We start from the raw sequence: 12251 nt of genomic DNA, 5'->3' as shown, positions 1-12251 counted from the left end.
TTAGCGTTAACATTTTTTCAAGAAGCATCATTCCAAATAGACGCCCACCACTCACAGAAGAAGGGCACAGTCTTAGATGTGGTAATTAACAGGCAGCACTACAACAAATGCTGTAAACATTAATAATATGAAATCTTTAGCAGACTTTTTGCATCTGCTTGTAGAGGGTTTGTTTTTCATGGAAGACAAAGCAGTGACTGTGTATAAATTACTCTCATGCCAAGCACTAGAATGCAAGAATGTAACACTCTGGAACATGCCTAGAAATGACTGCTTTGCCATGTGTTTCGTACTTAAAGCAGTAACCTAATCATCTGAGTAAAGCTGAATGGGCTGATATGCACCCTCTGTACAGCCCAGGCACTCATACATGTTGCAATTTGGAATTGGTAATTCATATTTCTCACAGAAAGCCAAGACCAAGTGGCACAGAGAAACTCCCTCACCGACATTGGATGAATGCCCACAAAGAAGCCCAACGATACCACTTAGAACAATGTCCCATGCCCAGTCCTTGCGGCAGTCAAGGCTACAATATTCAAACAATAGAACCTATGGCCCACTCTCTCCATCCAGCTCGGGTATTGCTCTCTCTAGCTGTGCTGGACTACAAGGAGCCTCATCCATGGATAAAATTATATAGCATTCCTGCCTCAGGACACTCCTGACTCCCCCCTGTGCTGTTCCAATACAAAAATCCAAGAGGCCTTTGCAAAGGGGATTTCTGCTTATTTTGTGTGCCTTGAAGCAGCAGAGAAAAACATCACAGTCAAAACCTGGTCTCTTGTGAAGAAATCTAGATTTGTCAATGAAACAGTTCTCTGCCTCCGATACTTTGTCCTGTTCCTCTGATTCTGTCCTCTGTAGCTGCCAACACAGGGCAGAGATTGCTGCCACTTATCTGCTGGGGAAATCCCTTCTGGGAAGGACGAGTTGTGGTCTAAGGTCTGGCATGGCCAGCGTCTGACACTTCCTCGCTGCGGTTCCGTCACAGGGAGAAGTTGACTTTGGCTAGAGCACTGTGTGTTCTGGCTAAGCCAGCTGGCAGCCAAATCCCCAGGGATCCTGGCAGTGCAACCAGAGCAGCCTCAGGCTGCACTCCTGTATTCAGGAGAGCCTGAAGCCCCAGAGTCCAGTGCAGAGCCCAGCCTTCATTGCCCTCATAAAAGCCCAAGCCAGCTTATAGTGAGGTCAGTGCCAAGGCTCCTGTACGAAAGGGAATCCAGCTTGTTCAGAACAGAGTCTTCTGTGTCACTGCCAAACCCCACAGGATCCTGGGTCCAGCGTTAGTCATGCTGCTGGTGGTAGCACACATTTATGGGGTCTGTTGTTGAGGCTCTGCCATTTACTGCTTTGTTCATTAAAGAAAGTCAAGTTGGCTTAATCTTATTGGGTTAATAGCTCTAAATATGGACATAAAGAACTTGAACATGCATAAGCACAAAGAATATGAGTCTCTCATTCATTCCTGCATAGTACACAGTAAATTGCCAGTGCAGCCTTTTCAGCTTACTAACATCTTTAGACTTGGCCTCACAAAGATTACATTCCCCACTCAGCAATTCAATCTCCTTCTAATACTTTTAAAACAGAGGAAAGGCCAAGACCCCTAGAGAAGATGCCAAAGAACGAATGGTTGGCCCTGAAAGCAGATGAACTGCAACAGCCAGCAGAGCAAGCAAACCATGCCAACAGCGGTGCTCTTGAGCAAAGGAAGTACAGTTTCTGTTCTGGCATCCACATAACCCAAACACTTAGGCACACAATGCAGATCTCTGCAAGGCAACAGTGACTATCTGCTTGGAAAGAGCCTTTGCTACTTGGAACATTTACAGGTTTTCTCTATGCAGTGGTTTTTCTTATGCTTCCCTCACCCTTTTAGTCATTTTTGAAAAATAAATTTCCTGGGGCTCAGGCTCCCACACTTACTGGACCCCAGAAAGCTGCAACAACTGAAGGTTGAAATGCGCTGGATGAAAATTTGTTTTCTTGCTAACAAAAAAGGACTTTCATTTCCCTCTGAACCACACTAAGCGCATCAGGAAACGAGCGTTTGCAAGGCGGAAATCTCCGCATCGAGTATTATTTAAATTTGTAGGGCTATTTAATGTTCATCACACACTTGATGCTAACAGTGCAAGTGATTTTCTATCAGAGCATTTTTTTTCCACTTCAGCAAGGAAAACTGCCCCTCCAAATATAAGCGCCGCTTGTTATTTTGAGGCAGTGAGGCAAAACATACAGCACATAGACCACATTTGGCTTGCTTAGCAGATGTCTACAGATCACTTGATGTTAATTTCAACATAAAAGCTATTATATTTCTGGCCTTGCCCTATTAGTTGTTAAATAATTATTTATGCTCGGCAGATAAATTCTAGGAACCTTGAATAAAGCCCATCAACCCTACTAAACTAACCATATTTGACACAACAGTTTTCAGTCACAGAAGACCCTAGATGTAAGGTTTGTTGCCTACATAATTCTGTTTCAGAACCTAAAAGGTAATCCTATATTTATATCTAAACACAAACTGCATATAATACGCATTCCAACATTACTTCATAGCCAAGGAATTAGCTTGTCTGGTTCACTGACATTTACAACTGTGTACTACAGCTAGTTTCAGTTCATAACTCAGTTTATCTACATAATCTCCTATTCGCTTCACAATTCTGGCACTAGTTCATGTTTTTTCCATGGAAGTTTTTGGCTTTGCCTACCTAGTTCACTGTACTTGTGATCAGTAAGGAACTGGTGTGCTGCTGCCTTGATGGCTGTAAAACAAAACAATAATTGGAAATGTAGACTTCCTTTAATTAATATACTTAAGCAGGTAACCCTCCTTACATGAGTGCTATTTATACACATTCAAAACTGCAATTGTTGTGCATTCTGGTTGAATGGTTTGTAAATCTTAAACAGCCAATCTACAGGAAACTTGGAAATGGTTTTGAGAGCAAGGCCCTGTATTAAAGTCCTTCCACCAGGTCTTTGGACATTCATATGTCATTCTCTGAAGAAATTTAGTTGATGTGCTGCCCTTTGCAGAGCATATTTTAGTGTATTTACACTATTGTATCTTTAACAGACAAGAGAGAATTTAAATATTTGGGAAAATAAGGAATTTGAATGTTTCACTGAGAAAAACTCATTTGATAAGCCTATTTCTATTTCATCTGCCTGGTTAAAAGAGCACAGCTTGTCTGTTATCACAGTAATGTACATTATGTCTGCATTTAAGATTGTGAGCAGTTTAGGATTTGTGTGATGAATAGAGATTAGTGATCCAAAAAAAAAAAGGAATTCATATTGCTTAAAGTGCTTCCTGTCCTAAAAGATATGCAGCCTTGTTTTATGCTGTTGACAACTAAACCAAACTCACTAAAGTGAGTTTGAAATCATGCTTTCATGAAATCATGCTTTCAGCTGATTTCAAGTGGACATTGGACAGAGTCCTTTTGTACTTGGTGTGCCTCTGTTCTCAAGTAGCTTAATTTCAGCAGGTAATTGTGCTATAAATTATGAATACAAAATGTCTAAGCTTAGAGGCCGTTTCCACCTTTGATTTCAAGCCAACCCTGCTCTACTTCTCCCAGAAAGCCAAACTGCCTACTGATGGCTAAGTGTTCGTGTTTTTTCCCACTTACACCCCAAATCACAGGGGTGTGAGCCTGAAGCACCTCTGCTGTAGCTTGCTTTAGGACTGCAAGCTATTTTATCAGGCCCCAATGGCCTTAACCCAGGCAGGGAAATGACCATCAGGTCTGAAGGTTGAGAAGTAGATAGAACTGGAGGCAATCACACCCAGCCGCAGTTGCTTATAGCCATACTAGCCTTTCAGAAGTCTCAACAGGAGTAACGGAGGAATCCACGGGTGTTTCTGGAAATGAACTGTTACCAGGGCTTCTTGTGACGTTTCACCCCTAGCACAACAAACACAAAATTGTCAGTTGTCACCAGAAGCTTGCCATTTAATTATACCCTAAGAAAGAGTGAAGAAAAAGAGCTGAGTTCCCCCTCCCCCTGGACACCTACATTCCAGGCCATGCCCTTTATGCATCTCTCAGCCCCTATGATGAGCCCCCTCTACATTTGGCCTTTGCACATGGAGATTTTAACCCTGGGTTAAAAATGATCAACAGATGAGAGCTGTGGATGTTGTTTCACTTCTGCACCCAGAAGGCAGAGGTTGCGGCCAAAAGCAGGGTTTATTGTAGGGTTGGTTTTACAATTATTGTTAACAACAAACCAATTTCTCTCAGTTCCTGTCTGCTGCATGTGATAACTCAATGTTTCCTTGAACATCATGTCATAAACTAGCAAAGGTGAGCAACTGGTGAGGCGGAAAAAGTGAGGAGAAGAGACAGTAAATAAAATCATGCACATCAAATATTATTTATTAAACACACATACTTTTTTGGACATATGAATGTAATGTTATTATTTCTTTCACTTTCTGATAAACTATATCCACTTGTTAAATACAAACTGCACAGCAGGCTAACATAGTGATATTTCACATGCTGGCAGGTTCCCTTAATTTTGCCAGCTAGAAGCAGTGAAAATGTGGAGACTACATATCACAGGGAGGAAGGCAACACCCTTTCTAGGGTAGGGAACCAGAATCATTAAACCCAATGCTAACTCTACATGTGGCACTAACCTAGGCAAATCTTTTCATGTGCACACCCTTTTCCCTGTGCTGGAATGACACTGCAGCTCTGAGGAAAGCTTTGCAATGTCAGCAGTTTCTGTGATGAACTTCAAACATCTTCAATCGAATGCCTGTGCTACAAGCTTCATTAACAACTGACACCATTTCTTAGACATTCTTAGGTTACTTGCAGCTTTTTCATTTTTAACCCAGTGTTAATAATATCTCACTCCATGAATAAAAATAAATCAAAACCACAGACTTATATGCTTTAACAAGACCACAGAGAAACAAACATGCCAGTGATTATTCACACTGTCCCATGAACTTATTTAGGAAGAGGTCAGCTCAGTCCCGAAGAAGACATCCTAGCAACGGAAAGCAGAGGACTGGATAATTACAGTCAGGGGTTTTGTCTGGCTGTGACACTGGTCAGTCAAAGAAACTGGCCTACAAACAGGGTTTCAGAAGGTCTAGTAGCACTGTTATGACAACTTTTATTTTGAAGAGACTGTGTATTTAACTTGCCAAGACCTCAGTTTGTCTGTCCCTATAATTTCAAGGCATCTACTGTTCCCTTCAATGTATGGAGTCTAAGGAGAGGCCATCCTCAGGCAATCACATGATGAATACAGAAATGACGAAGAAATGTCCATTGTAAGCAAAGCAGGCAGACATGCAAAAACTCTAGCAGACAATGAAGCTTGATAGTTTCTGTCAGATGATAAAAAGCCTGACTTTCTGGTGCAGTTTGTTTTTCTTAAGTAGGCATCCTAGCAGATGTTTTATAAAAATTTTTAGTGCAAGTCAGGAATGTCTGTAGCTCCAAGCGCTGTTGCAAAGTTTAACAATAAACTGGATTACCCGGACATGGGTACCTTTCAAATTCCACTGCCATCAATAGCTATTCTTGGCAGGCTGGCACAGCTGAACAGTGCTATCAAGGCTACCGTTGGGCAAAGTATTGAATTGCTAATTCACAGATAAATTAGAGGAAAAAATATTAAACCTCACAATCTAGGATTTGTAGGCAGACCTGAAAGAGTGGCCAACGCCCCTGTACAGATACCAGGGGATACAGACTGGCAGTATTTTAATCTCCAGTTAATTAACACTCTCCACATCTACTACCTCTAGCACAAATAAAGTTGCTCAGTGACTACAATAATTTTGGTTCCACTTCCCACAATGGCTTTGTTTGAGAGAGACCATGTTTTCATGATGAAGACAATTCAGTGCCAGCCTAATGAATAGCTCAACTTGCTTTGGGAACATTTTCCTTACAAAGTGGGATGTGACTACATATGCGCCTCTGGCTGCCTGCACAGTCTTTCTCTGTCTGAAAATCTCCACCCTATTTCACCAGGGTATTTCCTCAATTAATGGCTGGGGCAGTGCAGCCTTCAATAATCAGTAACTTCAGCACTGATTGCAGGACTAACACCTACATTCCCACTATTTAACCACAAAGCAAAAAGAATTCAGCAACAATTTCATTATTCACCAGAAAAGCAAAACCTTTACTTAACCAATTTTCTTGTCTGCTAATTTAATTTTTAACAAAAGATTCTAGTTACAGGTTAGAGGCTTATCTTATTTTCATACCTCCAGGGTTCTAAGGTTGCACAAGGACTAGTGTATATGCAGATCAGCGTTCATTGTTTTCTCCTGCTTATGACCAAACAAGGGATAACTGTTACCAGCTTCCTCTCTGCTATTTCTTCATTTCGGTAACAATGTGCTGGCCCTGATAAGTATTCAGCCACAGCACGTCTGCTTTGAAAACAAAGCCGCTGTACCATATCCTCTGTAAATGATTTGAGGAGGTTTACACCTCAGTCCAAACATCTGTGGCTACAATTCCACCCCTACATGCTCACACTCTGTGTTTACAAATGCAAGAACTTGGGTTTAAGCACAACACGGCCCTGAAGTGTGTCCAAGTCTCCAGACTTTTATGCCCTACATACATTGTGGAATTTCCACTGTGCATACAAAATTATTCATGACAGAAACACTGAAGGACCACCCTCCCCCTCCCTCTGTGTGAATACCAATGAGAAAAAATAGCAAGAGGTTTTCTTTTCCTTCCCGATCATAGTGAGGAAAGGAAATTTAAAAACAACATGTGTGGGGGAGGGGAAGGGAGAGTCACTGCAAAATGTTGAAGACCAGGGGTGCAAGTACATACTTGTATTAACATCTTCCATCCCTGGAGCTGCAGTAATTTGCATGACATTATCTACCTGGGATGTTGCTATGGTTATCACCATACATAAGTAATTACCAGGGCAAATTGCACATACAGTGCACAGATTCACGCTGTCAGAAGCAAAAGATCTTTTTATACACTTGAAACTGTAAATGTTTGAAAAAAAAAAAAAACTAATCACAAAGATTCCTGATATGATAAAAACTTCAAGACTGTTCCTGAATGATCTAAAATGGTTGTTAACTATGCGTATTGCCAACAGTACTTTAAGGGCCAGCTCAGAATATGACCAAGTGAGTCACTACACAGGCTCAGTAGAAAATCAGTAGAAACAACAGTAACCAATAGTAGTGACCAGAAACTAATCAGTAGAAACAGTAGAAAATCCCTGCCCAAAGAGTTTAGAGCGCTACCAGGTATCACAGAGAAAACAAGGTTGTCAATCTCATGGTGCTAGCATAATTATTTTGGGTAAGTTATGTCAAGAAACTCACTTACAGCAACAAGACATGTAAAGGTGAAGAGAAGGAGGAGTGGGTGCTGTAGACTACACCCATGGAAAAAAAGGGACAAGTTGTATTGATGAAGCAGCTAGCTGGGATAGGCCAAAACTAACTCTAATTAAAGTGGTTCTCTGAAAGTTCCTCCGGTTGCCCTCCTGCAACATTTCTGCTGCTATTAATACTTGCAGGCTGGAATCTGACTGTGCCCTTATCTAGCTTCTGCTTTCCCATGGGGGCTAGGGTAAAAGTTACAGTCCATCTACAGTTGTACACCCCAGCTGAAGAGAGCAATTAACATCTAGCAGAATTTGGCTGGAAGTCCAAATACAGGGTATCTAATGCTAGATCACGCAAAATAAATTTGACATAAAAAGCTCATTCTGAAATGCTGCTACAATTCCATTTCTAATAAAATGCAGCAGCACTGTATACAAACAGCTTGAGCTGCACTCTATTGGTGTCAATGGAGATTTTTCAACAACTTCGATGAAAGTGTTCTGTGCCCTAAGGAAAAGACAAGGTTCCAAAAAACAGTGTTGCTGCTGCGATCTAAATAAAGCATATTAGGCTAACTGGAATGTAAAATATAAATCTGGAAAATACAAAATAGATTTCTATAATTTAATTTAAGGTGACATACACTAATCTTATATCCATCCAAATCAATCATACGTTCTGTCTACACAGGAATACTATAATTTAGTCATTGTGGATTCACAGAGTATAGTAGAATTTAGGAGGGGGAAAAAAAAGTTATATTTTCCATTTCTAGCTTCTCTGAAAAACAAGTTCTTCTTTCACTTACTTAGAAATTATCCTCTTCTTACACATGTTTATCTTCACATCCTAATAATTTTAGCAGAATTACCATCAAAGATCACCATTCTCCCCAACTGAGCTGCAGAACACACTTTTTTAGTGCTGAAATAGTCTCTACTCCTAGACGTAGCCTTTGATAGTTCTTCTTAGGAAACCAGGCAGTCTGCCACACTGACCCTAACGATGGTGCTTCCTTACACCCACTGCCAGTAGGTGAAGCTCCCCTATATTTCAGCAGCCAGCCCCAGAAAGCCATCATTCCCTGATAATGCAGTGCCACCATGAGAGCCTGGACTGCTGAGTGAAATCTACTCTCTCATTCCTCCAGGTTGTCTCAAGGGACTATTAATCAGAGCTACATGGAACTCTGAAAAGTACTTAATTTGTTGATGAGAAAACCAGTGAGTGTATCAGTGCTTTACCTATTTATATAGAGATCTCTATGTAAATGGAGCCAGGCTCCATGAGGTACTGTATGTTGGCAGGAAAGAAACAAACAAATTTTGGGGAGGACAGAAGAAATATACCAACACCAGGATAAGTATGTCTCTTGTGATGGTTAGGAATGCTGCACAGTCCATAAAGATTTAGACAAGGCAGAAGATTGTCATAGAATCACAAAATCTTAGAATCATTTCGGTTGGAAGAGACCCTCAAGATCATCGAGTCCATTTCAAGCAGTTTTGCAGGTTGACTTTTCGACCAAAGATATATTTGCACTCTAAGAAGCGTCAGGTGCTACATCACTCTTACTTCCACCATATCCTTTCAAACCAAACTATGACCGAGTCTTCAGGCCTGTATCTCACTGTACTTTTAATACAGACTTCAAATATAAGTAAGAACACAAAAAGGTCCTTACTTAGCTACAGCTATGATGCCATCAAGTATTTTGACTATTTTAGCAGATAGGACTTGAAAAACAAACTGTTAGAGATTATATGCTCTGAGTTTTGCTACTGGAAGTGTGCTAAGAACATGCATTAACCAGCAGATAGTCAGAAAACATGACATCCCTTAGGGGTCATTTACATGGCCTCAAGAAACACAGTTAATGGTGTCCAGAAATACTGAGTAAAGGTGCAAGGTATAAGTATAGTCTTATTAGGATAAATGCAGGCTGAATATATTGTAGGATATGGAACAAGTCACCTTTGGCTTTATCCAGATAACTGGACCCACATGATGACAAGCACATTGTAACTAAGTATATTTTATACAAAATAGTTTGTTGACTGTAAACGTATCAGGGAAAGGGAAAGTAAATATATGAAGAGCAAAATGCAAGATGGAAAAAGCGAGATAAATATCGTTAGATTCAGGGAAAAAAATGCTATAAACAGTAAGCAAAGCTCTTTGATTTGCACTGTTTTCCAGCTCATAAACCCCTAATATCTGCCAGTGTTTCATTAAAAGCTTATAAACTACCCAGCATGCCTGCTGCTGCATAAATGTATTGCTAAAAAAACGTTGTTGATGTTGCAGACCTGGTATTTTGCAATGTTTCAAAGAAATCTTATGTGTATAGAACTCAGACACATTACTAAAAGAAGTTTGGATTAAGAAAATAGCACCTTGAACTCTAAACCTAGTTAATATTAATCATTCAGCCACAGTAGGTTTCTCTCAGCAGAGATATTCACAGTAATACTGCAACAACAGGACATACGAGTATCTCAGAGAAAATTATTCAATATTTAACAAACAAATATTATAGATAAAGGATTTAAGAGAAAATTTCTGTCATTTTGTGAACTGAGTGAAAGCAGTAGAAGGCATGGACTTTTCACAGAGAAATGAGAGCTTAGAACGTTTGGTGAGGTCATGATACCCCAACAGCAAAATCTATAAACATTAATCTGAGTGATACAAAAATCTGGCAACACTAAGACTGACCAGATCAACAAATGTTTTGACTGAATGTGAAGTCTGTTCTCAGCATTACAGTCTAAGACTTCAGCCCTCTAAGGACAAGTAACCGCAATATCTTTCCTTTCCCACAGGAAGTCATATTGGATCAATCACATTTTTATTGTTATCACCAATGGTCCTGAACCAAGTTTAGAGGGATCAGAACATCCACGATTTCCCATCTTTCATAAGGTCACCGCATTTCAGGGCTCACTCACACTTGAATCCAAACAGGGCAAAATTAAAACGTTCCAATGGCCAGAACCCGTATCCCTGAGGCAAACCCTCCCATGTCTGGAGGATTTCAAATGATTGACCATGTATGCACTTCTCACACTTTGCATTGCTGTTGCTGGAGCTTTTCTCACAGAAGCAGCTCCAAATTGTTCTGACAACAGCACATATAGATTAATTTCCCACATCCCTCAAATAACTTCATATTCCTCTGCTACTAAGATCAAACATCAGGCTACACTGTTACAACACTGATGGAGTGAATAGGCAGTAGCACATAGCTGTTAGCCATGCAAATGACTTATCTCTTAACTAGCAGCACACTCCAGCACCATGTAGGTCAGGAAGGTAAAAAATCACCACCCCAGTACAGCCTCACTCTAAAAAAACATCAGAAGTTATATTATAGATGTAGGAATCAAAAAAAAAAAAAAAACAAAACAGCAATATTTAAACTATTGCATAGATATGAGGTTCCCAAATACATTAATGAAAAGTTTGTTTTACAGGTATATGTTAACACAAAAAAGCTCAACATCAAACAACAAAAGCATTGCATGTCACTAGCTGTGACAAACACAGCTGGTGTGACCAGCTGAAGCATTTTGTGTGACTGCCACACGTGTATCACAGCTCTCACCGACACAGCACAGCAGCACTTGCTCAGCTGGGGACACACAAACACACAGAGGAGACAGTCTGTCCAGGCCTAAAGCCAGGCAGCTCCTGTGACTGGAGTGAAAAGGGCGCATCAGTGCTTTGCTCTGTCTGGACTTAAACAACAAACCAACACATCTGACTGTTTAAATGCTTGAAATTCATTACTGTTGCCAATGGTTCTGAAGTAAAACCACCACTAGCCCTACACTGCTCTCATTTGTGATTTGCCTGAGTCACAAAAGGCAGAAAAGAGCAAATGTAGAAATCTTTGTCATCACCTTTTTTGCTGTCATTACAGCTAAGCCCTGGGCCAAGCTCAGTTCAGCTACACCTGAGGTTTAGGTCAAAAGGACGTCTAGCATGGTAACTAGAGTGTAAGGGAAGCTGCCGTCGGGTTCAGCACCTTGTGTGTCAGCATCTCTGGTACAGCATAAGACCACACCATAAATGTGGTTTATACACCCCCGTGGACTGGGCTGACAGGTCAGATGTTGCAATCTGAAACCAGCAGTATCCTCAGGTCCAAGTAACAGCGAACAGACAAGCCCTGGTGGTGACGCTTTGCTGCACAGTTTGGTCACGCAGTTTAGATTAGGACCACTTACTAAGAGTATCATTAACTTACAACACGTTGCATACAACAAAAATCCTCCCTAGTAGCGAACTAAGGATGTAACACGGGGAAAGATAATACAGTAGGTGCAAATTCAATGACCTCCATCTAGAGACTTTTACAATCTCAAGTGAAATAAATTGTAATTCAAGGAAAAACAAACCAACCAACACCTTTTTCTATGCTAAATTATTTGCACTTTCTCTCTTCTGCAATTTTCAGGATCCTAAGTTTGCTTCCCTTACAATTAAAGTGACCCTGTAAATATCCTCCATGAGAGAATAGAGACACAGTTTTGTTTGTTTTGGTTTTGTTTGTTTGTTTGGGAGTTTGCGTGTGTATGTGTGTTCTTTTTATTTGTAGCCTTATTGTTACTTGTCCTTAAAATAAAAAAAATTAAAAATCCTTAAGTCCTTTCCCAGACAATTTCGGATGTCAGCAGAAACCACCAACCTGATGCTCTGGATGAACAAACTACACAAAATATCAGAGAAACAGCCACGATCCGCTATTCCGTGCTGACGCGTTTCTGCAGCGGCACAAGCTGCGGCGCTGACCGAGCGCAGGCGGCCGCCCGGTTCCGCCCGAAGCGCCTCTCCCGCTCCGCACACACCGCCCGGGCCCGCTCTGCAGACGTGGCGC

General features: G+C 40.9%; 1 long non-coding RNA gene across 1 annotated transcript in view; it reads right to left on the bottom strand.

The window, feature by feature from the left end:
* LOC110366339 (uncharacterized) overlaps positions 1 to 12251 on the bottom strand; it is a 132094-nt gene that overhangs the window by 117009 nt on the left and 2834 nt on the right. The window lies entirely within an intron of this gene.

The sequence above is a fragment of the Columba livia genome, chromosome 5, assembly GCF_036013475.1.
Source record: "Columba livia isolate bColLiv1 breed racing homer chromosome 5, bColLiv1.pat.W.v2, whole genome shotgun sequence".
Taxonomy (NCBI): domain Eukaryota; kingdom Metazoa; phylum Chordata; class Aves; order Columbiformes; family Columbidae; genus Columba; species Columba livia.
This window is presented reverse-complemented; position numbering and strand designations above follow the sequence as displayed.